Source organism: Heteronotia binoei, chromosome 6 (assembly GCF_032191835.1).
Source record: "Heteronotia binoei isolate CCM8104 ecotype False Entrance Well chromosome 6, APGP_CSIRO_Hbin_v1, whole genome shotgun sequence".
Classification (NCBI taxonomy): domain Eukaryota; kingdom Metazoa; phylum Chordata; class Lepidosauria; order Squamata; family Gekkonidae; genus Heteronotia; species Heteronotia binoei.
The window spans coordinates 149348190-149373025 of record NC_083228.1 but is presented as its reverse complement, the minus strand read 5'-3'; the positions used below and the strand labels follow the sequence as shown (position 1 = coordinate 149373025).

Genomic DNA, 24836 nt, shown 5'->3' with positions numbered 1-24836 from the left:
GTGAGACAAAATCCTGTCGGCTGGATCCAGTAGGTGCCTTGCAGCAGGACTGCTGTGTATGTGGACTTTCTGTCAATTGGAGAGCCAGTTTGGTGTAGCAATTAAGTGTGTGGACTCTTCTCTGGGAGAACTGGGTTGGATTCCCCCCTCCTCCACTTGCACCTGCTGGAATGGCCTTGGGTCAGCCATAGCTGTCTTATCTGGGAGAACCGGGTTTGATTCCCCACTCCTCCACTTGCACCTGCTGGAATGGCCTTGGGTCAGCCATAGCTCTCTTATCTGGGAGAACCGGGTTTGATTCCCCCCTCCTCCACCTGCAGCTGCTGGAATGGCCTTGGGTCAGCCAGAGCTCTCTTATCTGGGAGAACCGGGTTGGATTCCCCCCTCCTCCACTTGCACCTGCTGGAATGCCTTGGTTCAGCCATAGCTCTCTTATCTGGGAAACTGGGTTGGATTCCCCCCTCCTCCACTTGCACCTGCTGGAATGGCCTTGGGTCAGCCAGAGCTCTCTTATCTGGGAGAACCAGGTTTGATTCCCCATTCCTCCACTTGCACTTGCTGGAATGGTCTTGGGTCAGCCAGAGCTCTCTTATCTGGGAGAACTGGGTTTGATTCCCCACTCCTCCACTTGCACCTGCTGGAATGGCCTTAGGTCAGCCATAGCTCTGGCAGAGGTTGTCCTTGAAAGGGCAGCTGCTGTGAGAGCTCTCTCAGCCCCACCCACCTTACAGGGTGTCTGTTGTGGGGGAGGAAGGGAAAGGAGATTGTGAGCCGCTCTGAGACTCTGTCTTTAAAAGGGCAGCTTCTGGGAGAGCTCTTTTAGCCCCATCCACCTCATAGGGTGTTTGTTGTGGGGGAGGAAGGGAAAGGAGATTGTGAGCCGCTCTGAGACTCTTTGGAGTGGAGGGCAGGATATAAATCCAATATCTTCATCTACCTCACAGGGTGTCTGTTGTGGGGGAGGAAGGTAGAGGAGATTGTGAGCCGCTCTGAGACTCTTTGGAGTGGAGGGCGGGATATAAATCCAATATCTTCTTCTTCTTTGTTATTTGATTTGCCTTTTCCACTCCCTCTTCCCAGAAGAAAAAAAGTGGTTTCCAGAGCCCGCCCCTGCCCCTTTTTTCACTTGCACTGTGGAGTAATTCTCACTCGCTTCCCAGGACCTCTGCATCCCCATCGAGGAGAAGGCTGAGCAGGCACCGAGTTCCATTTTGCCATGACTGGGAAATCCTACCAGGTCCTCACGAAATACTTCAGCAGTTTGGTCCCAAAGGTAAGTTGCAAGCAGGGCGGGGAACACCCTGGCTGGGGGAGACTTTCCCTTCCTTCCTTCACGTCCCTTGCTTGGGAAATGAGTCCCTTTGGGATGGAGCCTTTGCACAGAAAGCAGACGGGGGGCTTTCTTCTTGTGGGATAAAGGGGAGGGGCTCTCTTGCTAGGAAAGGCATTTCTGGGCTTGTGAGCGGCACGTTTACCTTTCCACAGGTACTTCTGAATGGGACGGTTTTTTGCCAGGATGTCTCCTGGGCAGAAGTCCAGTCTTGTGGAGGAATTTCAGAAGCTGAAGTAGGTGTCTTGCTGGAATGTGTGTGGGTGGGAAGGGAAAGAAAAGGGCTTTCTCACAGAGGACCCTGCTTGGTGTCACCTGCTCCTCTGGCTTCTGTACGTGCCCTTCTCTCGAGCCACTTTGACCGTGGAGGCTGACCCAGAGATGACAAGGGGTGGGGCTTCCCCACACCCTCATTTCCCTCTCTTCAACCTGCCTGTTTCTTGGGGGGGGGGGGGTGGTGGTGGTCTGTTCCGTATGTGTTTTGCCCCCTCTAGTGGCTGATTCTATATTACACCGGGTAATGTCCAGCCTATCTCCATACAGATTTAAACTGCAGATTTTTATGCTGGATGTAAACTGGTATGATATTGAATTGGCCGCAAGAAGGGGGGAAAGCATGGGGAACAACAAAAAGAAAACAGCCCTGAAAAGACAGGAATTTATCAGAGAGGAGAATGAGAATACAGGAAAGCACAGCAATGCCTTTGCCTGGAAGGCTGATTGTGTCCCCCGCCTGTCTTTGAGGGACGGTCTTCATGACTCTGGGACCCTGACTGAATATCAGGGGTGAGGCCCCCACCACTTTCATTCCCACCCAGCCCACTCTGACGAAGAATTTAGCCCCCAGTTCTTATCATGCACCGACAACAGAAATAATGCCTGCAACTATATTTGTATGTTTTTAAAATGATGCTTCTAAAAATTATTTTAAATTATTTTTTTAAATTCTGTTTTTACTGTAATTGCTTTACTACAATTGTTTTTAATATGCCGTGCATCGCCTGGAGCCCTGCTATGGAAGGGGTTGGGCAGTCCAGACATTTACATCACCCGATCAGTCAGTCCTTCAAAAACATGCTGCCTTTGTGTCCTGACTTGGCTCTCTTGCCCACCTTCTCTTGGGCCTTGGCCACCGTCTTCTCCAAGTGCTCCTGACAGCTGATTCCACTGACCCAAGGCAGGTGTGAACAGGACTCGATCTACCTGTTTTGTGAGGGGGGGGGGCGCAAAATTAAAAAATGGCGCCCTCTTATGGGCCATTCTATCTTATGCTCCCATAGAATACAATGGGCTCCATACCCAATTTGGCGCCCCCCCCATTGGTGCCCAGGGCAAGCACCCCCCCTGCCCCCCTCCCCTAGATCCGGCCCTGGGTGTGAAACAACCTGACCTCATGGAGTTTAATTGGAATTTCTTCCGGAAAAGCCTCCGTCATCTTGAGTCACCCTTTTCAGGGCCTTTGGCCTCAGATGAACTTAGAAGAAGATGAAGAAGAACACAGATTTATACCCCGCCCTTTTCTCTGAATCAGAGACTCAGAGTGGCTTACAATCTCCTTTATCCTCTCCCCCAACAACAGACACCCTGTGAGGTGGGTGGGGCTGAGAGGGCTCTCCCAGAAGCTGCTCTTTCAAGGACAACCTCTGCCAGAGCTATGGCTGACCCAAGGCCATTCCAGCAGGTGCAAGTGGAGGAGTGGGGAATCCAACCTGGTTCTCCCAGATAAGAGACCTATGGCTGACCCAAGGCCATTCCAGCAGGTGCAAGTGGAGGAATGGGGAATCAGCTGGGTGAGCAGAGCGATGCTGGCATGGAAAGTTGTTTCTAGCTGGGGATCAAAAGACCTCCAAGCTCCTACACCTGGATGTTTCCCAGCCCTGTTCCTCTTTTGAGGCTGCAAAGGAGTAGCATAGATGCAACGAGGCAGCTTGCCTTTTCGAGAGCTAATAACTTGAGCAACCTCATTTGCCTGGTGGCGTTCTACCTTTGGCTTCCTGTGAAGGCCTGGCCTTTTCTCCGCCTCCCAGAGCCGCTCCTTTCATCCCCAGAGCACCTCTGGAACATGCCCGCTGGAGGGCACCCCCCCCTCACTTGAGTTTGGCAGTCCTAACTGTGCCCCCCCTCCCAAGTGCAGAACCCCCAGCAACCCCGGAGGTCGTCGGTGGAGCTTTGCTTCTGCTGCAGGGACCTCTGGCTCGTGGGGGCGGGGGGGAAACTTGCAGAGTTCCAAGATCTATGGAGTTAGGATCATTCCAAACGGAAGTGCTGCCCACAGAGATCGTGTCTGGGGGGGGGGGGCTGAGCACCACTCCCCCCGCAAGCTGTCTAACACTGACCTTCTGTTTTAGAGTTGCCAACCTCCAGGTGGGACCTGGAGATCTCCTGCTTTTGCAGCTGGTCTCCAGCTGGCAGAGAGAAGAAGACATTGGATTTATATTCCACTCTCCACTCAAGAGTCGCAGAGCGACTCACAATCTCCTTTATCTCCCTCCCCCACAACAGACACGTTGTGAGGTGGGTGGGGCTGAGAAGACTCTCACAGCAGCTGCCCTTTCAAGGACAACCTCTGCCAGAGCTACGGCTGACCCAAGGCCATTCCTGCAGGTGCAAGTGGAGGAGCGGGGAATCAAACCTGGTTCTCCCAGATAAGAGTCTGCACACTTCACCACTACACCAAACTGGCTCTCGCCCGCAGAAAATGGCTGCTTTGGAGGGTGGACTCTGGGGCATTGCAGCATGCTGAAGCCCCTCCCCTCCCCAAACCCTGCCCTCTCCTAGCTCCACCCCCAAAGTCTCCAGGTATTTTCCAGACCAGACATGGCACCCCTAGGTCCCCTCCAGCGGTGAGTGCGTCCTGTGATGCTGCTTGCTGCCTTTGGCTCCTTGCTGTGTGTGCCCGAGTGGTGGCAACGGCTGTCTCTTCTGGCGTCACTGGCACTTCCTCCTTCAGGACGGCTGGTCCACGCCAGGCTGGCAAAACAGAGATCTGTCCATCCCTGGGTGCGTCCGTTTGCAGACTCCCCTGATTCCAATGTACAAATGACTGGCTAATTTGTCTTCCCTCTTCTATTCCAGTTACTATGTGGGGATGTGCGGAGATGGAGCCAACGACTGCGGGGTAGGTTGCCCTCCAACTGTCCCCCCCCCTTTGGCTTAGCAATGCTGATGCCTTCCCGCGATGGGCAGGTGGCAGTGGGCATTCCCCCCCCCCCAAAAAAGGACGTATTTGTTGTTGTGTTGGGGGAGGGAATGGATTTGTGGGACTCATTAATAATAATAATAATAATAATAAATTTTATTTATATCCCGCCCTCCCCGCCTAGGCAGGCTCAGGGCGGCTGACAAGAGTTCGATAAAATTATACAATATAAAAATTAGATCGTATTTGTGCAACACGTTGTTTATGAAGTCATCTCTTGGCACATTAGTTTGCCTGCAGCAGAGAGCTCGTCCGAAGTTGAGTGAGAGATGCAGGACAGAGGGCAGCTGAAAGGGTAGGGGGGCAGGAACAGGGCTGGAGGGTGTATTTCTTTTTCAGCAGATGTCATAGATTAATGATGTGGGATCTGAAAAATGTCCCTGTTCTCCCCCCCCCCCCCGGGGGCTCCCCAAGGCAGGTGCCTCTGAACTTGATGTTGGAGGGTCAGGCACCAGCCCTGGTTTTAGGAAAGAAAGAATCATTTTGCAGTAGAACCAAGTGGGAGTCCAGTCACACTTCTTTAATGCCAACCAAGTTTTATTCCGGCCATAAGCTTTCTTGTGCCCACATGTGCTTCAGACCAACACGGCTGCATCTATCATTTGGCAGACATGTGCCGTGAAATAGCCCCATTGCCAGGTTCAGACACAGTGAATCCAGGATCAGATTTCATGCCGATTACAAAAGAGGCCGTCGTATAGAAAATCGCTAAGTAACAATTTTATATTATGCTCAAACATACATATTTTACGACATTTTATTCAATCTTAAAGCAGTGTATACAATTGCAGCAACACTTGTCTGTTTCTTCCCTCCAAAAAATAAAGTCCATAACACAGTCAAAAGCGTGTCCAGAAATTCTTTCCAATAGAGGGATCAGGAAATCTTTATAGCCTTCATAAAGAAGCCCCTTCTAGATTCCAAGACATATGAACGTATGAAGCTGCCTTATACTGAATCACACCCTGGGTCCATCAAAGTCAGTATTGTCTTCTCAGACTGGCAGCGGCTCTCCAGGGTCTCAAGCTGAGGTTTTTCACGCCTATTTGCCTGGACCCTTTTGAGTTGGAGATGCCGGGGACTGAACCTGGGACCTTCTGCTTAACAAGCAGATGCTCTACCACTGAGCCACCATCCCTCCCTAAAGGTCCCTAAGACTTTTCAATTCTGTTCTTCAGTTGTCAGTCTGTTAAATGGAAGTGATTTCCATTTAACCGATTTCAGTGAACTTCTCATACAGACACAAAGTTCACAGCTTACAACAATGAATCAATGGGGTTTGATTCATTGTTGTAAGCCAGGGGTGGCCAAAGGTAGCTCTCCAGATGTTTTTTGCCTACAACTCCCATCAGCCCCAGCCATTGGCCATGCAGGAGAGCTACCGTTGGCCATCCCTGTTGTAAGCTATGAACCATGTGTCTGTATGAGAAGTTCATTGCAATCAAGTTCCATTTAATTGTTGAAATCCATTTAACAGACTGACAACTGAAGAAGAACAGAATTGAAACGTGTTGGAATCTAGAAGGGGCATCTTTACGAAGGCTGTAAAGATTTCCTGATCCCTCTATTGGAAAGAATTTCTGGACACACTACTGACTGTGTTATGGACTTTATTTTTTGGAGGGAAGAAACATCGCGGTTGTATACACTGGTTTAAGATTGAATACAGTGTTGTAAAACATATATGTTTGAGCATAATATAAAATTGTTACTTAGCAGTTTTCTGATTGCTTTGACGCTAAGACCCCTTATTTTGGGCAGACGACAAAATAGGAGCTTTTGGGTGCTGGCCCCAATCCCGAGACCAGAAAAGCTGAATGCTGCACCACACCATGTACAGACCGAACAAGTGTACAGCGCTACTTATTTATGTCTATCAATGTTTGCCATCAGGCCAAGAAGAAATGTCCTGTTCCTTTAGCAGAAGTTTAATCTAATGCAGAAAAGGGCAGCTTATTAAAAGGACTCAGAGGCAGCAGTTTCAAAGCTGGCCACCTTCCAATATCTGCCCAAAGCAGCTGTAGATTAGTGTTGCAAAAACTGCCTGAATTTCAGATTTCATGCCTCTCCCCCAACCCCCCCCCACAAGATTCCTCTTGTTACCTCCATTTTGTTACAAGTGATGTGCAGAGAACTTAGGGTTACCGACCCCCAGGAGAGGGGGGGGGGGAACCATACAATGAACTGTGGAATAATAACGAACACCACTACAGAAGTAATAATAGCAATAGCTGTTCAATCTCTTAAGACTATATTTACTATTGTTTCTATTTACTGTTACTGTTATATTACTGTTATTGACTTTTTTTTTAAATGCTTACTATTGTTACTTCCGTAGTGGGGTTCGTTATGATCCCACAGTTCATTTGTATGTTTTTGCTCCTTACTGTGATACTCTCAGGTTGCCAGCCCCCAGGTGGGGCCTGGATATCTCCCAGAAGTATAACTGATCTCCAGAAGACAGAGATCAGTTCCCCTGGAGAAAAGGGAAAGGGGGGGGGGGATTCATGGCCTTATGATATGGACCTGGCATGCGTGACCGAGACCTGGGTGCACGAAGGGGAGACTGTAGCTCTCTCCCAGTTGGTTCCCCCAGGATTCTCGGTCGTTCACCAGTCCCGGACTAGCGGGCGGGGGGGAGGGGTGGCTATACTCATACGAGAGGCTTACTCCTTTCGGGCCCTCCCGCCTCCGGAGATCGGGGGCATTGAATGTGCCGGTTTGGCGTGGGACGTTGGGGAGGGGTTGGCAGTTTGGCTGGTGTACCGACCGCCTAACGCACCAGCCGGCGCCTTACCATCCCTGATGGAGGCCGTAGCAGGCTGGGCATTGGAGTACCCAAGGCTTTTGATCCTGGGTGACTTCAATGTCCATGCCGATGACATGTCCTCTAGTCAGGCGATGGACCTAGTGTCATCCATGGCGACGCTAGGACTCTCCCAGTTTGTTACAACGCCTACCCACCAGGCGGGGCACATGCTAGACCTGATCTTCGCGGCGGGAATTTTAGTGGACGATATTACTGCTCAGACAGTGCCATGGTCGGACCACTATGCTCTTAAGGCTCGTATGAATAGGCTGTGAGGCTTTTGCGAAATTTTTTGCAGATAAAGTCGCGTCGCTCCGCCGCGACACCCCCGCCATATTGGAGACAGTATCCGAACCCGAGGCTCCTTGCCTGTCTTCAGATTGTATTCTGGATGGTTTCGGCGCTCTCAGCTTGGAGGAAGTTGACAGGATCCTCTTGTCTGCACGCCCTACAACTTGCAATTCGGACCCTTGCCCCTCCTGGCTTATTAAATCTTGCCAGAGGGAGCTTAGGTATCCTATACGGGATATCATAAATAGATCCCTGATGGAAGGGCAATTTCCAACGCCTCTTAAGGAGGCAGTGGTCCGTCCCCTCTTAAAAAAACCAACACTGGATCCGGCCGAATTGGCACACTATCGGCCGGTCTCGAATTTACCCTTTTTGGGTAAACTCATTGAGAGGGCAGTGGCGTTGCAACTACAGAGTTTCCTGGAGGATGCTTCCGTCCTTGACTCCCATCAGTCGGGCTTCCGCCCAGGTCATGGGACGGAGACAGTGCTGGTTGCCCTGGTGGATGATCTCCAGCGGCATCTGGACCGAGGCGGCTCGGCGGTACTGATGCTGTTAGACCTGTCGGCAGCGTTCGACACGGTCGACCATCGGTTGCTGACTTGCCGTCTTGCCGACGTGGGGATTCAGGGGTTGGCTTTACAATGGCTTACCTCTTTCCTCAAAGGTCGGGGACAAAGAGTGGCGATTGGGGGTGAATTGTCCCAAAGATACCCGCTGGATTGCGGGGTCCCTCAGGGAGCAGTTCTATCCCCGATGTTGTTTAACATCTATATGCGCCCTCTTACCCAGATTGCCCGGAGATATGGGCTGGGTTGCCACCAGTACGCTGATGACACCCAGCTCTATCTACTTATGGACGGCCGGCCTGCCTGTGTCCCAGAAAACCTGGACCTGGCATTGCAGGCCGTGTCTAGATGGCTCAGGCTGAGCGGGCTGAAGCTAAATCCGACGAAGACAGAGGTCCTTTGCCTGGGTCGCCGTGGCCCAGGGAGGGAGATTCCCTTACCGGCCCTCGATGGTGTGCCTCTGTCAGCGGCACACAGGGTTAGGAGCCTGGGGGTGCTACTGGAGCCTACCCTAACTATGGAGGCCCAGATAGCAGCCACTGCCAAGTCCGCATTTTTTCATCTTAGGCGGGCAAGGCAGTTGGCCCCTTTCCTGGAGGGCGACGACCTGGCAACAGTGATCCATGCAACGGTCACCTCGAGGCTGGATTACTGCAATGCCCTCTACATGGGGCTGCCCTTGTGCCGAACCCGGAAGTTGCAGCTAGTGCAGAATGCCGCTGCCCGGCTGTTGTTAGGGCTCCCTAGACGGGAGCACATCCAGCCGGGGCTTCGAGGACTGCACTGGCTGCCGATAACATACCGAGTTCGGTACAAGGTGCTGGTTATGACCTTTAAAGCCCTTTATGGTCTGGAACCTGCCTACCTTAGGGACCGTCTCTCCCCACATGTCCCCCAGAGAGTGCTGAGGTCGGGGTCTCAGAACCTCCTTATAATCCCTGGGCCAAAGGAGGCCCGTCTGAAAGCGACCAGGGACAGGGCCTTCTCGATTGCAGCTCCCTGTTGGTGGAATCAGCTCCCGGAGGAGGTGAGGGCCCTGCGGAACCTTGAACAGTTCCGCAGGGCCTGTAAAACAACCCTCTTCCGGTTGGCATATAATTAACTGTGAGCAGAATGCCTGAATATTAAATCTTAAACATCAGATTACCGAATATTGGAAATTTGAAGGACTGATTTAAGTAATAGTAGCATAGTGTATATCAATGTGAGTTTTATGTATTTTTAGGCTTTTATGTATTTTATTGTATAATTTTAATTGTATTTAAATCGACCTTTGTTAGCTTTTATTGTTGTAAGCCGCCCTGAGCCCACCTCGGTGGGGTAGGGCGGGATATAAATCGAACAAAGTAAAGTAAAGTAAGTAAGTAAAGTTATCCCCTGCTGAGCTCCCTCTTCCAGCCCCACCCTCTCCAGCCCCTACCCCCAAATCTCCAGGAATTTCACAACCTGGAGTTGGCAGCTCCAGCAACGGAGAAGGCCTGGCCTGAGTTTGGGGGCTTCCAAACCCCCCACCGTGAGAGATCCGCAGGGGCTCCTGCTCCGTGCCTGGCCGCTACCGCTTCACGCTCTTCCCTTCTCCCCTTCTAGGCTCTGAAAATGGCCCATGCCGGGATCTCCCTTTCAGAGCAGGAGGCCTCAGTGGCCTCGCCCTTCACCTCTCAGATCCCCAACATCCAGTGTGTGCCAGAGCTGATCAGGTATTTATTTATTTTATTTATTTATTTATTTAATGAACTTATATCCCGCCCTTCTCACCGAAGTGTCTCAGGGCGGCTCACAACATAATGATTCATACAATTCCATTTAAAACATTTACAGATACAATAAAAGCATAGTTCATAAAACAAGATAAAATAAAGCCAGCGGTCTATAAGAGCATTTTGTTCCATCCAAAGATGTTCCATCCAGTATCAGTTAGGTGTTATAGGCCTGCTGGAAGAGGGCTGTCTTGCAGGCCCTGCGGAACTGCCCTAGGTCCCGCAGGGCCCGCACCTCCTCCGGCAGCTGGTTCCACCAGTAAGGTGCCGCTGTTGAGAAGGCCCGATCCCTGGTGGATTTTAGGCGGGCCTCCTTTGGCCCAGGGACTACCAGCAGATTTTGTGAGCCGGAACGTAGTACTCTCTGGGGAACGTGTGGGAAGAGACGGTCCCTAAGGTAGGCAGGTCCTAGGCCATACAGGGCTTTAAAGGTAATGACCAACACCTTGTACTGGACTCGGAATGTTACTGGCAGCCAGTGCAGATCCCGGAGCCCCGGCCGAATGTGCTCCCATCTTGGGAGCCCTAATAGCAGCCGGGCAGCAGCGTTCTGCACCAACTGCAGTTTCTGGGTCCGGCACAAGGGTAGCCCCATGTAGAGGGCATTACAGTAGTCCAACCTCGAGGTGACCGTAGCATGAATCACTGTTGCTAGGTCGTCGCGCTCCAGGAAGGGGGCCAACTGTCTCGCCCGCCTAAGGTGAAAAAAAGTGGTACCCCTTCCCTCCCTCCTTGGGGGTGGCACAAGCAGGGCGGGCCAGAGAAGGGCAGAGAGGCCTGGTCGGGGAGGGGCCAGGAATGGAGCTCCCAGCAGGCCTCTAAAATGAGGGTCCTGGCAGGGCGGGGGGGGGTCATTTGGATTTATTGATTTGATTTCACGCCCCCACCTTTGCCCCCTGAGCATCCCTCTTGACTTGCAGCATCCTTGGCTTGGTCTCTATGTTGCCAGGGGCTTCTTTCCCAAGTCCCAGAACGACCAGCTTCTCTCCTGGGCAGTTGCCCCCGGACCTTCTCCGGGGTGGGTGGAAGGGCTGGAGGCATCTCCAGGGCTGACTCTGCTTCTGGGGGTGCCTGAACTGCTCTTCGGCCTCTGTGGGGCTTTGAGCAGGGCCCGGCTACAGCCCTCCAAGAGCCTGTCCATCTCTCCCCCTAGAGAAGGCCGAGCCTCCCTCGTGTCCTCCTTTGCGGTGTTTAAATATCTGACTGTTTACGCCTTGATCCAGTTCGTGGGGATAGCTCTGCTTTATTGGGTAAGTACCTCAACATCTCTGGAGAGCTGAGAACAACTTCCAGCTAACACTGGAATCCTGAGCTGGAGGGAAGGGATCGCTTTGTCCCAAGCAATTGGAAGGTGGCATGAGGAGGGGCGCGGCTTCCTGTGGGCTTCCTCTCTTGTCTCTGGCAAACAGGTTGGAGGTTTTTAAGTGCTACAAAAGCCTGTGGGACCCACAAACAGCCACCAGGGAGGACTGAGGACACCCACCCCACCTGGCCCAGAAACAGTTTTTGACTTTCTGAAGGAGAGGTTTGTTTTCCTGCCAAAGAGCTGAAAGGGAGCGGCCAGTCCAGCCTCCAGGAAGGACCTCTTTAGGCAACCAGTAATTAAAATGTGGAATTTGCTGCCAGAGGATGTAGTGATGGCCACGGGTATAGAGAGCTTTAAAAGGGGATTAGATTCAGGGAGGAGGAGAGGTCCCTCAGTAGCTTCTAGCCATTGAGACTGAGGGCGCCTCCATGAAGAAGAAGAAGATGCTATTGGATTTATATCCCGCCCTCCACTCCGAAGAGTCTCAGAGCAGCTCACAATCTCCTTTACCTTCCTCCCCCACAACAGACACCCTGTGAGGTAGATGAAGATATTGGATTTATATCCCGCCCTCCACTCCAAAGAGTCTCAGAGCGGCTCACAATCTCCTTTCCCTCCCCCCCCCACAACAGACACCCTGTGAGGTGGATGAAGATATTGGATTTATATCCCGCCCTCCACTCCGAAGAGTCTCAGAGCGGCTCACAATCTCCTTTCCCTTCCTCCCCCACAACAGACACCCTGTGAGGTGGGTGGGGCTGAGAGGGCTCTCACAGCAGCTGCCCTTTCAAGGACAACTCCTACGAGAGCTCTGGCTGACCCAAGGCCATTCCAGCAGGTGCAAGCGGAGGAGTGGGGAATCAAACCCAGTTCTCCCAGATTAGAGTCCGCACGCTTAACCACTGCACCAAACTGGCTCTCTACACCAAACATGGTCAGAGGCACTAAACCCTCTCAATCCCAGAGCCAGGAGGCAACATCAAAGGAAGGCCTTCTCCTCTCAGCTGTGTGTTGGCCTTCCAGAGGGACTACTTGGCCACTGTGTGAGGCAGGAGGCTGGACTAGATGGACCCTCCCTGGTCTGACCCAGCAGGGCTCTTCCTATGTTCTTCTCAGGGGAAGGCCTCGGCCTCTCTGCCCTGTTGTTGGCCCTCCAGAGGAACTGAGTGGCCACTGTGGGAGACAGGAGGCTGGACTAGACGGACCCTCCCTGGTCTGATCCAGCAGGGCTCTTCTGATGTTCTTCTCAGAGGAAGGCCTCAGCCTCTCTGCCTCTTGCCCACCAGAGGAACTGGTTGGCCACTGTGTGAGACAGGAGGCTGGACTAGATGGACCCTCCCTGGTCTGACCCAGCAGGGCTCTTCTGATGTTCTTCTCAGGAGAAGGCCTCGGCCTCTCTGCCCTGTTGTTGGCCCTCCAGAGGAACTGAGTGGCCACTGTGGGAGACAGGAGGCTGGACTAGACGGACCCTCCCTGGTCTGATCCAGCAGGGCTCTTCTGATGTTCTTCTCAGAGGAAGGCCTCAGCCTCTCTGCCTCTTGCCCACCAGAGGAACTGGTTGGCCACTGTGTGAGACAGGAGGCTGGACTAGATGGACCCTCCCTGGTCTGACCCAGCAGGGCTCTTCCTATGTTCTTCTCAAAGGAAGGCCTCGGCCTCTCTGCCCTGTTGTTGGCCCTCCAGAGGAACTGAGTGGCCACTGTGGGAGACAGGAGGCTGGACTAGACGGACCCTCCCTGGTCTGATCCAGCAGGGCTCTTCTGATGTTCTTCTCAGAGGAAGGCCTCAGCCTCTCTGCCTCTTGCCCACCAGAGGAACTGGTTGGCCACTGTGTGAGACAGGAGGCTGGACTAGATGGACCCTCCCTGGTCTGACCCAGCAGGGCTCTTCTGATGTTCTTCTCAGGGGAAGGCCTCGGCCTCTCTGCCCTGTTGTGGGCCCTCCAGAGGAACTGGCTGGCCCCTGTGTGAGATAGGAGGCTGGACTAGACAGACCCTCCCTGGTCTGATCCAGCAGGGCTCTTCTGATGTTCTTCTCAGAGGAAGGCCTCAGCCTCTCTGCCCTCTTGCCCACCAGAGGGACTGGTTGGCCACTGTGTGAGACAGGAGGCTGGACTAGATGGACCCTCCCTGGTCTGATCCAGCAGGGCTCTTCTGATGTTCTTCTCAAAGGAAGGCCTCGACCTCTCTGCCCTGTTGTTGGCCCTCCAGAGGAACTGGTTGGTCACTGTGTGAGACAGGAGGCTGGACTAGATGGACCCTCACTGCTCTGATCCAGCAGGGCTCTTCTGATGTTCTTCTCAAAGGAAGGCCTCGACCTCTCTGCCCTGTTGTTGGCCCTCCAGAGGAACTGGTTGGTCACTGTGTGAGACAGGAGGCTGGACTAGATGGACCCTCACTGGTCTGATCCAGCAGGGCTCTTCTGATGCTCTTCTCAGGGGAAGGCCTTGGCCTCTCTGCCCTGTTGTTGGCCCTCCAAAGGAACTGGCTGGCCACTGTGTGAGGCAGGAGGCTGGACTAGATGGACCCTCCCTGGTCTGATCCAGCAGGGCTCTTCAGATGTTCTTCTCAGGGGAAGGCTTCGGCCTCTCTGCCCTGTTGCTGGCCCTCCAGAGGAACTGGCTGGCCACTGTGTGAGACAGGAGGGTGGACTAGATGGACCTTCACTGGTCTGGTCCAGCAGGGCTCTTCTGATGTTCTTATGAAGGCCTCAGCCTCTCTGCCCTGTTATTGGCACTCCAGAGGAATTGCTGGAAGGACCCCCTCCTGGTCTGATTCAGTTGGACTTTGCTTACATCTTTATGTTTGTAAGTCTCGAGGCATGATCTGCCCATACAAAGCCTCCCTGTCTGGTTATATCTTGGCCCCTCCCCAGATAATCTCCCAGGGCAATTTATTTTCCTCTGCAGAAACTGCCCTTCACATTTGGTAGCCCCTCCTTCCACACAGAAGCCTGATCCTGCAGCTGACAAAAGATCCCTGCAGAGCTTGCTCTTTCTCAGGAGTCCTGCAGCATTTAAACTTCCTGGAAATGTTGTAAGCGGAGAACAGATTCCACACAGGGCAGCAGGGCCCAAGACCAGCCTCTTCAGTCCTCAGGCTTCTGTTGGGCCATCTGCTATTTATTTCCACAAGCACGGGTGGGGGGGTGTGAGAAATTCCTAGACTCTGGGGCCTGACTAGGGTGAACATAAGAGAAGCCATGTTGGATCAGGCCAATGGCCCATCCATTCCAACACTCTGTACCACATAGTGACCAAAAAAACCAGGTGCCATCAGGAGGTCCACCAGTGGGGCCAGGACACTAGAAGCCCTCCCACTGTTTCCCCCACCCGCCAAACTCCAAGAATACAGAGCATCACTGTCCCAGACAGAGAGTCTCTCCTGTGGCTGGATGGTTGGATGTGCCATTCAAGGTTTAGGGAGGGGATGTGTAGGGTGGCCAGCGTTTGGTGCCAACATTCCGGGAGATGTGGGGAAGGGAGGAGCTTCAGTGGGGTGCAGTGCCCCAGAGTCCAAAGCAGCCATTTGCTCCAAGGGAAGTGATCTCTGTAGCAGTCTGGAGACTGCAGGTAAAACCAGGAGGTCTCCCGGCTACATCGGTAAGTTGGCAGCTCTCGGCCTGGTCTCTTGAGGGCTTTCCTGGTGCTAATGACTTGGGAACCCCTACAGCACCCGGACACTGAGGTGGGTTGTGTATGGGGGAGGGGGCCCTCTGGCAGCCATTTGTGGGTATCTTTTTCAGACCCCCCCTCCCAGTATCCTCTTAAGACATGGAGGCTGTCCCCTTTTGGCTGCACCTGTAGCAAGGAAAGCTTTGGCTGAGCTGGTTTTTCCCTTGCAGCAACTCCAGATCCTGGGGCGTAACCAGTTCCTTGTCCAGGACATCGGCATCACCATCGTCGTCTGCCTGACAAGTAAGCAGGCCGATTTCCCCACTGCCTGGTCCTGGGGCCTGAAGGCCTCTCCTGTCGCTGGAAGGCTGGATGTGCCATTCAGGGTGTAGGGAGGGGGTGTGAATTGGGCCAGCGGGTATTGTGGAAGGGGGGAGGTCAACTCTGCCTACCAGCTCAGTGCAAGCCAAGTTTCTGTCTTCTTGGCTACCTCTTGAGGCAGCTGTGTGGGGCCTGCTCTAGAAGACTGTGGAGTGGGAAGAGAGAAGGGGGCTCTGCCAGTGGCCCCCTGACTCCCCCCCACCACTGCCATCTTCCCTTTTCTTCCCACACTAGTGAGCTGGACCCACGCCTACCCCAAGCTGGCCCCCTACCGGCCCTCCGGCCAGCTCCTGTCTCCACCCCTGCTGCTCTCTGTGGTCCTCAACGTTTGCTTCACTGTGGTGGTGCAGGTCGGGGGCTTCCTGCTGGTGAAGCAGCAGCCCTGGTACATGAAGATTCGCAGCCACAGGTAGCTCCCTCACCTGCTTAATGGGGGGGGGGGACTGGAGGGCAGGAGGCAGCTTTCAGCTGTGGGGGCGTTGCGGGACAGGTGCTGGCTCCCAAGGAGTGCTGGGGCAGGCAGAAGTGGTGAGGATCAGGCCAGAAGTGGAGGGAACTGTTTGTGGGGGTTTTCTTCCCTTCCAGAGGATGCCCTTTAGCCAACCAGACTGTGACCCCAGACCTTGGCAATGTGATGGCCAACTCCACGGAGCCCTACCATCAGGTGCTGAGCTACGAGGACGTCACTCTCTGGCCGCTGGTCACTATCAACTGCCTCATCGTGGCCTTCGTCTTCTCCAAGGGGGAGCCTTTCCGGAAGCCCATCTACACCAACTGTGAGCCCCGCTTCTTCATCCCATCTGGGGCAGGCCCAGAAGCTGCAGCCCCCGCCCCCCCGTTGGGCCGGGAGGACCTGGCTGGAATTCCAAGGGGGGGGGAGACAAGAGCTGAGGGGTCCAGGGGGGCATTCTTCCCAGGAGCTCAGAGGAGTTCCAGGGGTTATTCCAGCCCTGTGAAGTTGGCCTCTCTTACTCCCCCAGTAGTGAAGAGGAGGAGAGTGGCTTGCTTGAGACCTGCTGAGATTTGAACCTGGGACTCTCTCCTGCTCTTGGGAAGGCAGACCACATCAGCATGGGCCAGTGATGGCAAGGAAAAGCAGAACATAAGAGAAGCCCTGTTGGATCGGGCCAATGGCCCTTCCAGTCCAACACTCTGTGTCACATAAGAACATAAGAGAAGCCCTGTTGGATCAGGCCAATGGCCCATCCAGTCCAACACTCTGTCACAAAGTGGCCAAAAAACCCAGGTGTCATCAGGAGGTCCACCAGTGGGGCCAGGACACTAGAAGCCCTCCCATTGTGCCCCCCAAGCACCAAGAATACAGAGCATCACTGCCCCAGACACAAGAACATAAGAGAAGCCATGTTGGATCAGGCCAATGGCCCCTCCAGTCCAACACTTTGTGTCACATAAGAACATAAGAGAAGCCCTGTTGGATCAGGCCAGTGGCCCCTCCAGTCCAACACTCTGTGTCACATAAGAACATAAGAGAAGCCCTGTTGGATCAGGCCAATGGCCCATCCAGTCCAACACTCAGGGTCACATAAGAACATAAGAGAAGCCCTGTTGGATCAGGCCAAAGGCCCCTCCAGTCCAACACTCTGTGTCACGTAAGAACATAAGAGAAGCCCTGTTGGATCAGGCCAGTGGCCCCTCCAGTCCAACACTCTGTGTCACATAAGAACATAAGAGAAGCCCTGTTGGATCAGGCCAGTGGCCCATCCAGTCCAACACTCTGTGTCACATAAGAGAAGCCCTGTTGGATCAGGCCAATGGCCCCTTCAGCCCTAAACTCTGTGTCACATAAGAACATAAGAGAAGCCCTGTTGGATCAGGCCAATGGCCTCTCCAGTCCAACACTCTGTGTCCCATAAGAACATAAGAGAAGCCCTGTTGGATCAGGCCAATGGCCCATCCAGTCCAACACTCTGTGTCACATAAGAGAAGCCATGTTGGATCAGGCCAATGGCCCCTTCAGCCCAAAACTCTGTGTCACATAAGAGAAGCCCTGTTGGATCAGGCCAATGGCCCATCCAGTCCAATACTCTGTGTCACACAAGGGCCAAAAAACCCCAGGTGCCATCAGGAGGTCCACCAGTGGGGCCAGGACACTAGAAACCCTCCCACTGTGCCCCTTCCCCAAGCACCAAGAATACAGAGCATCACTGCCCCAGACAGAGAGTTCCAGGCAGCAGGTAATAGGAAAGCCCCCAGCCTGAGTTCCTGGAGAGCTCCTGCCAATCTGAATAGTCTTTAGTGGACCAGGATAAGACACTTCCATGTGTTCCTCTGCTTGGCATGGAGAAGGTCGCAGGTCCAACCCACAGCAGCTCTAGGTGAAAGGGCCAGGAAACAGGTGATGGGAAAGACCTCACCATCTGCAAGTCCTTGAAGGGCTGTCATATAGAGGAGGGTGTGGAATTGTTTTCTGTGGCTCCAGAAGGTAGGACCCAGAACCAGCGGGTTGAAATTAAATTGGAAGAGTTTCTGGCTCAACATTAGGAAGAACTTCCTGACCCTTAGAGCGATTCCTCCATGAAACAGGCTTCCTCCTCAGGAGGTGGTGGGCTCTCCTTCCTTGCAGGTTTTTCAGCAGAGGCTAGATGGCCATTGGACAGCAATGTGGATCTGGTGAACTTAGGGGGAGGTGTTTGGGTGTAAGAACATAAGAGAAGCCATGTTGGATCAGGTCAGTGGCCCATCCAGTCCAACACTGTTCCACACAGTAGCCAAAAAAAGGAGGTTCACAAATGGGGCCTAGAAGCCCTTCCACTTTGCCCCCCCCTCCAGCAAGCACAAAGAATACAGAGCATCACTGCCCCCAGACAGTTCCAATAATATGCTGTGGCTAATAGCCACTGATGGACCTCTGCTCCATATTGTTATCCAAACCCCTCTTGAAGGTGGCTATGCTAGTAGCCGCCACCACCTCCTGTGGCAGTGAATTCCACATGTTAATCATCCTTTGGGTGTAGAAGGACTTCCTTTTATCCGTTCTAACCCGACTGCTCAGCAATTTCATCGAATGCCCACGAGTTCTTGTATTGCGAGAAAGGGAGAAAAGGACTTCTTTCTCTACTTTCTCCATCCATGCATAATCTTGCAACCTCTATCATGTCACCCCGCAGTCGACGTTTCTCCAAGCTAAAGAGCCCCAAGCGTTTTAAACCTTTCTTCATAGGGAAAGTGTTCCAACCCTTTAATCATTCTAGTTGCCCTTTCCTGGACTTTTTCCAGTGCTATAATATCCTTTTTGAGGTGCGGCGACCAGAATTGTACACAGTACTCCAAATGTTTCCTGTGTTGTGCAGGGGTTTTGGACTAGATGACCCTTCCAACTCTATGAGTCTATGATTCCTCTCCGTGAGACCCTGGGGAGGGATCCCTTGCCCCTCGGAGCAGACCACAGACCAGTGCCCTGGATCCAGTGATCCTGACATCTCCGAGGGCTAAACAGCAAGGAATGCTTTTTCTCCCCCATCACGCTAGCTCAAGTGCATCCCACCCCCCATGACTCTGGCAGGCAGAGGATGGACCGGAGGCCATGCCAGAGGGAACAGTCTTCTCACCGTACAGGCTGAACACAGGGAATTCCCACCCGCAGCATGTGCAGAGGGCAATTTGCTAAGATGGAGCTCAAAAGAATTCTACACAGCACGTCCTCCATAGCATCTCCATGACCGGAGGCAGTCTACCTTTGGAGGGGGGGGTGCAAAGAGGGCTGTGGCCTGCTTGGGGGCTTCCTGAAGGCCCCCTCTCTCACTGCTGCTGGATACTCTCAGCCAATGCTTCCCTCTAAGCTGTGGAGCGTTGTGAGCAAAAATTCTACTTTGTGAACTACTGGCATGAAAGTTGGGATCTGCTGCATACATTAGCTTGCTCTGGGGCCATTTTTCCTGAGCTAGGACAAAAATGTGTGAGCTGGAGGCTAAAAATCGGTGAGCTAGCTCACACTAACTCAGCTTAGAGGGAACACTGCTCTCAATTCCCAGCCCCTGGCTCTGCTTCTGCTGTTCCCTGGGGGCTCACCAGGTGCTGTCTCCCTTTGGGTCCCTTAGATGCCTTCAGCACGGCCCTCTGCCTGCAGCTCGGAGTCGCCCTTTTCCTGTTCTTTGCTGACTTTGAGAGCATCTACAAGGGCATGGAGGTGAGTGCGGGAGGCACCGACTGGCAGGCTGCAAAGAGCTTCCACTTGAGCTTTTCCACCGGCTCTCAAGCTGGTTCACTCATTTGTTGGGAGCACCACCCTACCAGGAGAGGAGGCCGTGTCTTGGCCTCTGCTGCCTTTGCAGGGCCCGGATGCGGCCTCCAACCAGGCTGGACCGCTGGGCATTGTGGCTCTGGCAGCCAGCCCCAGGAGGCTCTCTTGGACCCATGCAGGGGCCTGCTGGCAAAGGAGGGCTGACCAGACAGGGTATTGGGGACTGGCAGCGTGGTGCAGTGGGAAGAGGGCTGGACTAGGAGCTGGGAGACCTGGGCTCAGATCCCCCACTCTGCCATGACTTTGTGCTGGTCACTCCCTCTCAGGCTGGCCTACCTTACCAGGTGGTTGTTTTGAGGTTGCAGGGTGGGGGTGGCAGCCACATTGATTGCCCTAAGGAACTTGGTAGGCAGACAGGATGGGAGTGACAGAACAATCTCTGAGGGGGGTTTCTTTCTTCCCAGTTTCTCTGCACCCCGATGATCTGGAGGGTTTACATCCTGATAACGCTCGTGGTCTTGTTCTCTGTCTCGTTCTTCGTAGAGGTAAGCAGACATCCCTCCCCCCATTCTTTCCCTCCTGGAAATGATCTCCACTCTTCCCTTCTAAGCAGGGAGCACTGTGGCTGGCACACTATGTGTGTGTGTGTTTGTGGGGGGGGAGTAGGAAAAGGGTCCCTCTCGCACAGCCAGAATGAGATCCCAAGATGCACACGCAAGCTGGACACGATGCTGATCTCCCCCACACATCTGGATGGTGCTGGCCAACCTCTTGTTTTCACGTATCCGCACTAATAAAGGCAGGGCGTTTGGTTCCTCACAGTCTTGCTGCCACGTGGGATTCCCCTCCGTCGTCCTGTATGTAAAATGGGGAGCAGAGTGAGCCCTGCCTAGAGGGGCTTGCAGTCAGCGCCATCCAGGCAAAAACTCCATCTCCGCCCGCCCCCCCTATGACCCAGATTTCTAACTCAGAAAATAAAACTTGGAATCTCAAAATCGGCCACCCGCTTCAGAAAGCTGCCCTGAGCCCACCTCGAGGGATAGGGTGGGGGTATAAGTCCCTTTCAAGGACAGAGTCTCAGAGCGGCCTACAGTCTCCTTTATCTTCTTCCCCCACAACCCTGTGAGGTGGGTGGGACTGAGAGAGCTCCCCCAGAAGCTGCCCTTTCAGGGACAACCTGTGCCAGAGCTGTGGCTGACTCAAGGCCATTCCAGCAGGTGCAAGTGGAGGAGGGGGGAATCAAACCCAGTTCTCCCAGATAAGAGTCTGCTCACTTAACCAAGACACCGAACTGGAGGAGGGGACACTGTCTCTTGCATTCCTCTTGCCCTCCCCGCCTGACAACGCTGGCTTTTGAGCCTGGGATGCGTGGAAAGGAAGATGCCCAGTCCTGGATCCTTCTTGCTGCCCCAGCCCAGCCTCCCCGGTCGCATGCAAGGGGGTGTCGTTCGCAGAAGGTCTTTACAATGAGGCAGGCTAGAAGCTGCATCCCTCTTTTCTGGGGGGGCTCTTGAATTCCGGGTTCTGAGTTGCACACCTTGGACAAGGAGGCACCAGCCAGAATGGCAGACCGAGAGGCAGCCTGGTGTCGTGGTTAAGAACGGTGGCCTCTAATCTGGAGAACCGGGCAGTGTGTGTGGGGGGAGCTTGATTTTCCTCTCCTCCTCCTCCATGTGAAGGCAGCTGGGTGACCTTCCTTGAGCCAATCCCATTCTCTCAGGGTTGTCTCAGCCCCACCCACCTCACAGGGTGTCTGTTGTGGGGGAGGAAGGGAAAGGAGATTGTAGGCCGCTCTCAGACTCTGTCCTTGAAAGGGCAGCTTCTGGGGGAGCTCTCTCAGCCCCACCCACCTCACAGGGTGTCTGTTGTGGGGGAGGAAGGGTAAGGAGATTGTAGGCTGCTCTCAGACTCTGTCCTTGAAAGGGCAGCTTCTGGGGGAGCTCTCTCAGCCCCACCCACCTCACAGGGTGTCTGTTGTGGGGGAGGAAGGGTAAGGAGATTGTAGGCCGCTCTCAGACTCTGTCCTTGAAAGGGCAGCTTCTGGGGGAGCTCTCTCAGCCCCACCCACCTCACAGGGTGCCTGTTGCGGGGAAGGGAAGGGGAAGGGAAAGGTGATTGTGAGCCGCTCTTAGGAGAGAGAAAAGTGGGGTATAAAACCCAGCCCTTCTACTACTGCATGAGAGGAAGAAGAACATAAGAACATAAGAGAAGCCATGTTGGATCAGGCCAATGGCCCATCCAGTCCAACACGCTGTCTCACACAGTGGCCAATATATGTTTGTGTGTGTATATCTGTGTGTGTGTGGCCAAAAGGGATTGGGGGGGGCGCATTCTTGGGGAGGAGCGTGTGCCAGCAAAGATCTTGGGTGATGCCCTGTGGAGCTTCCTTCAGTAGAACGCAGATCTGGGCTGACTGGGACCTCTGGAGGGATGCGTCAAGATCCCAGATCCGGCCCAGTGCTCCTTCACTCTCTCCTTTTTCTCAGGATGGGCTCCTGCAGAACCGCCGCCTGTGGTTGTGGATCAAGGCGCTGTTTGGGTTCCGCTCCTCCAGCCAGTACCGGGTCTTGCAGAGGCAGCTCCTCCAGGACCCCAGCTGGCCTCCCATGAACCGAAGGGACTTTGCAGAGCCCGGCCAGGGAGGGGCCTACGTCAACCCCGCCTACGAGGGGGAGGAGTCCGCCAAAAAGTAGCGGCCGGAAAAGTGGCTGTCCGCTGAAAAGCAGCTGCTCCGTGCTGGTTCTTACCAGGAAGTCATCCTGGTCTGGGAGGCGCAACCTGAGAGCCAGCCTGGCAAAGTGGATTGAGTGTCTATTGAGGATCTGGAAGACTCAGGTTCGAATCCCCCCTCTGCCATGGAAGCTCTGCTTTGTGACCTTGGGCCGGTCACATACTCTCAGCCTCACCTGCCTCCCAGGGTTGTGGGTGGGAGGAAAAAATGGAGGAGAAGAGAAGAACGTAAGTCAGTTTGGGCCAGCCCCGTAGCCAGGATTTGAAGAATTGGGGGGCCCTGATTTTTTTCAGGGGGCACATAGTGGCCCCAACCTCCATGGCCTTCTCTCCTACCACCGCTGAGGAGGAAAGCTGCCAGTCCGCTGCCATACAGCCTCCCCCCTCCCCACAGCTGCCCCAAGGTGATCCCTTTCCACCCCACTTCCAGCAGCTCCGATGGGGAGCCACTCAGAGGTTTAGATACGTGCCGCACAGTCTCCTGCCCTTACCTGCAGCATGAGCCAGCTAGGCAAGCCCGGCAGAACAAGGGGTGGTGGTGGAAGGCACCACCAAGTCGCAGCTGACTTCTGGGGCTACAAGGCTTCCAATTCGGATTTCTTCCTGTCGGAGGGTGAGCCGAGGCTGCCCAAGAGCAGCTCCCACCCTCACTCGGGTGGCCAGCGAGACTAGGCCAGAAAACCCCTGCAGGAGAACATCACCTCTCTACTGATCCCCAGCCCCGGACTGCAGCCGGGACCTCCACTTGTGTGCGCCAGCCTGCCCTACCCTGCCCTGTCTGCAATGGAGCCATCCGCCCCCTACCCCCGCCGCCCCACTTGAGGGCCAGAACGGCCTCTTCTTGCAGGCGCCCTCCAGTCCAACGTCAGCCCAACGTGGAGCTTAACTTTCAGTCCTGGGTGCTGAAAGTGCCCCGTTGTTTCTGCTTGCTGAGGGGTCAGAGATTTCTTCCAGCCCCTAAGCAAGCAGAAGCAACCTGGAGCTTAACTTTCAGTCCTGGGCTCCGAAAGTGCCCTGTTGTTTCTGCTTGCTGAGGGGTCAGAGAATTCTGATGATGGCAGAATGGAGAAGGATGCAGCTGAGGCACTGGGGGCTGGTTAGGGGCCCCCAGTCAGGGGCCCTGCCTAGCAGTCAGGAGGCTGTGCCCCCACAGGCCCCCTTATAGCTATGGGCCTGGTTTGGGCCCCACAGGGGAGGCAGGCAGGGTATGAATGACAATAAATAAAGCTCTGTCTCTCATATGGAGGGCTGGGACAGCTTCTTCTCCCAGCCTTTCCTCTCGGTTGTCTCTTCCTGGAGAAGGATTTGGTCTGCCTCAGCTCAGGGCCTTGTCTGCTGTGGCCCCACTTTGTGGCGCACTCTTCCTTGGAAAGGGCCCCTCAGCTGATATTACCACACTTTGCATCCTTAACAGGCCGCCCTGAGCCTGTTTTTGTCAGTTTGGTGTAGCGGTTAAGTGCATGGACTCTTATCTGGGAGAACTGGGTTTGATTCCCCACTCCTCCACTTGCACCTGCTGGAATGGCCTCGGGTCAGCCATAGCTCTCATAGGAGTTGTCTTTGAAATGGCAGTTTCTGTCAGAGCTCTCTCAGCCCCACCCACCACACAGGGTGTTTGTTGTGTGGTGAGAAGATATAGGAGATTGTAAGCCACTCTGAGTCTCTGATTCAGAGAGAAGGGCGGGGTATAAATCTGCAATTCTTCTTCATATAAATTGAATAAAATAAAAAATAAATAAAACGTGGAGGCCTTGAATCTTTCCTCTTGGGCCATGGGCAGGCCTGGGTGGTGTTCTCAGGGTGGTGCCATTTTTGGGGTCCTTTCTTCTGTAAACTGCTTTTGCCTCCTTTGGTAAAGGGGTAGGGGGGCAGTGGGAGATACAGACTAATTCAGGGGTGGCCAATGGTAGCTCTCCAGATGTTTTTTGCTTACAACTCTCATCAGCCCCAGCTAGCATGGCCAATGTCTGGGGCTGATGGGGGTTGTAGGCAAAAAACATCTGGAGAGCTACCGTTGACCACCCTTGGACTAATCAATAAATAAAATGCCACTGTCTTCTTCACAAACAGTTTCCCCTTTTCTTTTAAAACCCTTTTTCCTTTTGGAGAAATAAAGGGAAAAGTTGCAGGCTGAATTCTGAGGGTTCCTAAAAAGACAGAAATCTGACCACCGGTGCTGTTGCCTTTGCTGTCCCCACCTTCTCAGCGCAGAGCTGTAGGCAGGGGCCAGACTCCCCCCCTCCCGCCCCCCACACCCCTAGTAATCTGCCTGCCAGGCATCCCCCCCACTGCCTCGGAGCAGGAGAGGTGGGGGGCTCAGAGGAGACCAGGAAGCCCCTCTCTGTCTGCGGGGGGGGGGGGGGATGCCCAGGGCAGAGGCCAGCATGAGGGAGGAGGAGGGTCCCACCTGACCCTTGGAGGGCCCTTAAAGGAGATGTTGCTTTTCTGGGTCCACAGAACTGTTTGGGGACAAGATGCGTTTTCTGATGGGACAGATTGGAAGCGACGGCCAGGTTTTTGCAGCGTGTTCCTTCAAGAACTGTCCTGTTTTTTAATCCCCCCCCCAGAAGCCCCGTTTGCCCATTGCCCTCTTCTCTCCCTACATGCCGGGAGCGGCAGCATAAAGCACAACACTGCAATCCTCTGGTGC

General features: G+C 54.0%; 1 non-coding gene and 1 pseudogene across 1 annotated transcript; one reads left to right on the top strand and one right to left on the bottom strand.

The window, feature by feature from the left end:
• The window catches only part of LOC132574436 (probable cation-transporting ATPase 13A5), a 61397-nt pseudogene extending 39248 nt beyond the window's left edge, over positions 1–22149 (top strand).
• Positions 5596–5670, bottom strand: TRNAN-GUU (transfer RNA asparagine (anticodon GUU)). Its single transcript has one exon. It is a non-coding gene; the product is annotated as a tRNA-Asn (tRNA).
• Positions 22150–24836: the final 2687 nt, after the last annotated feature.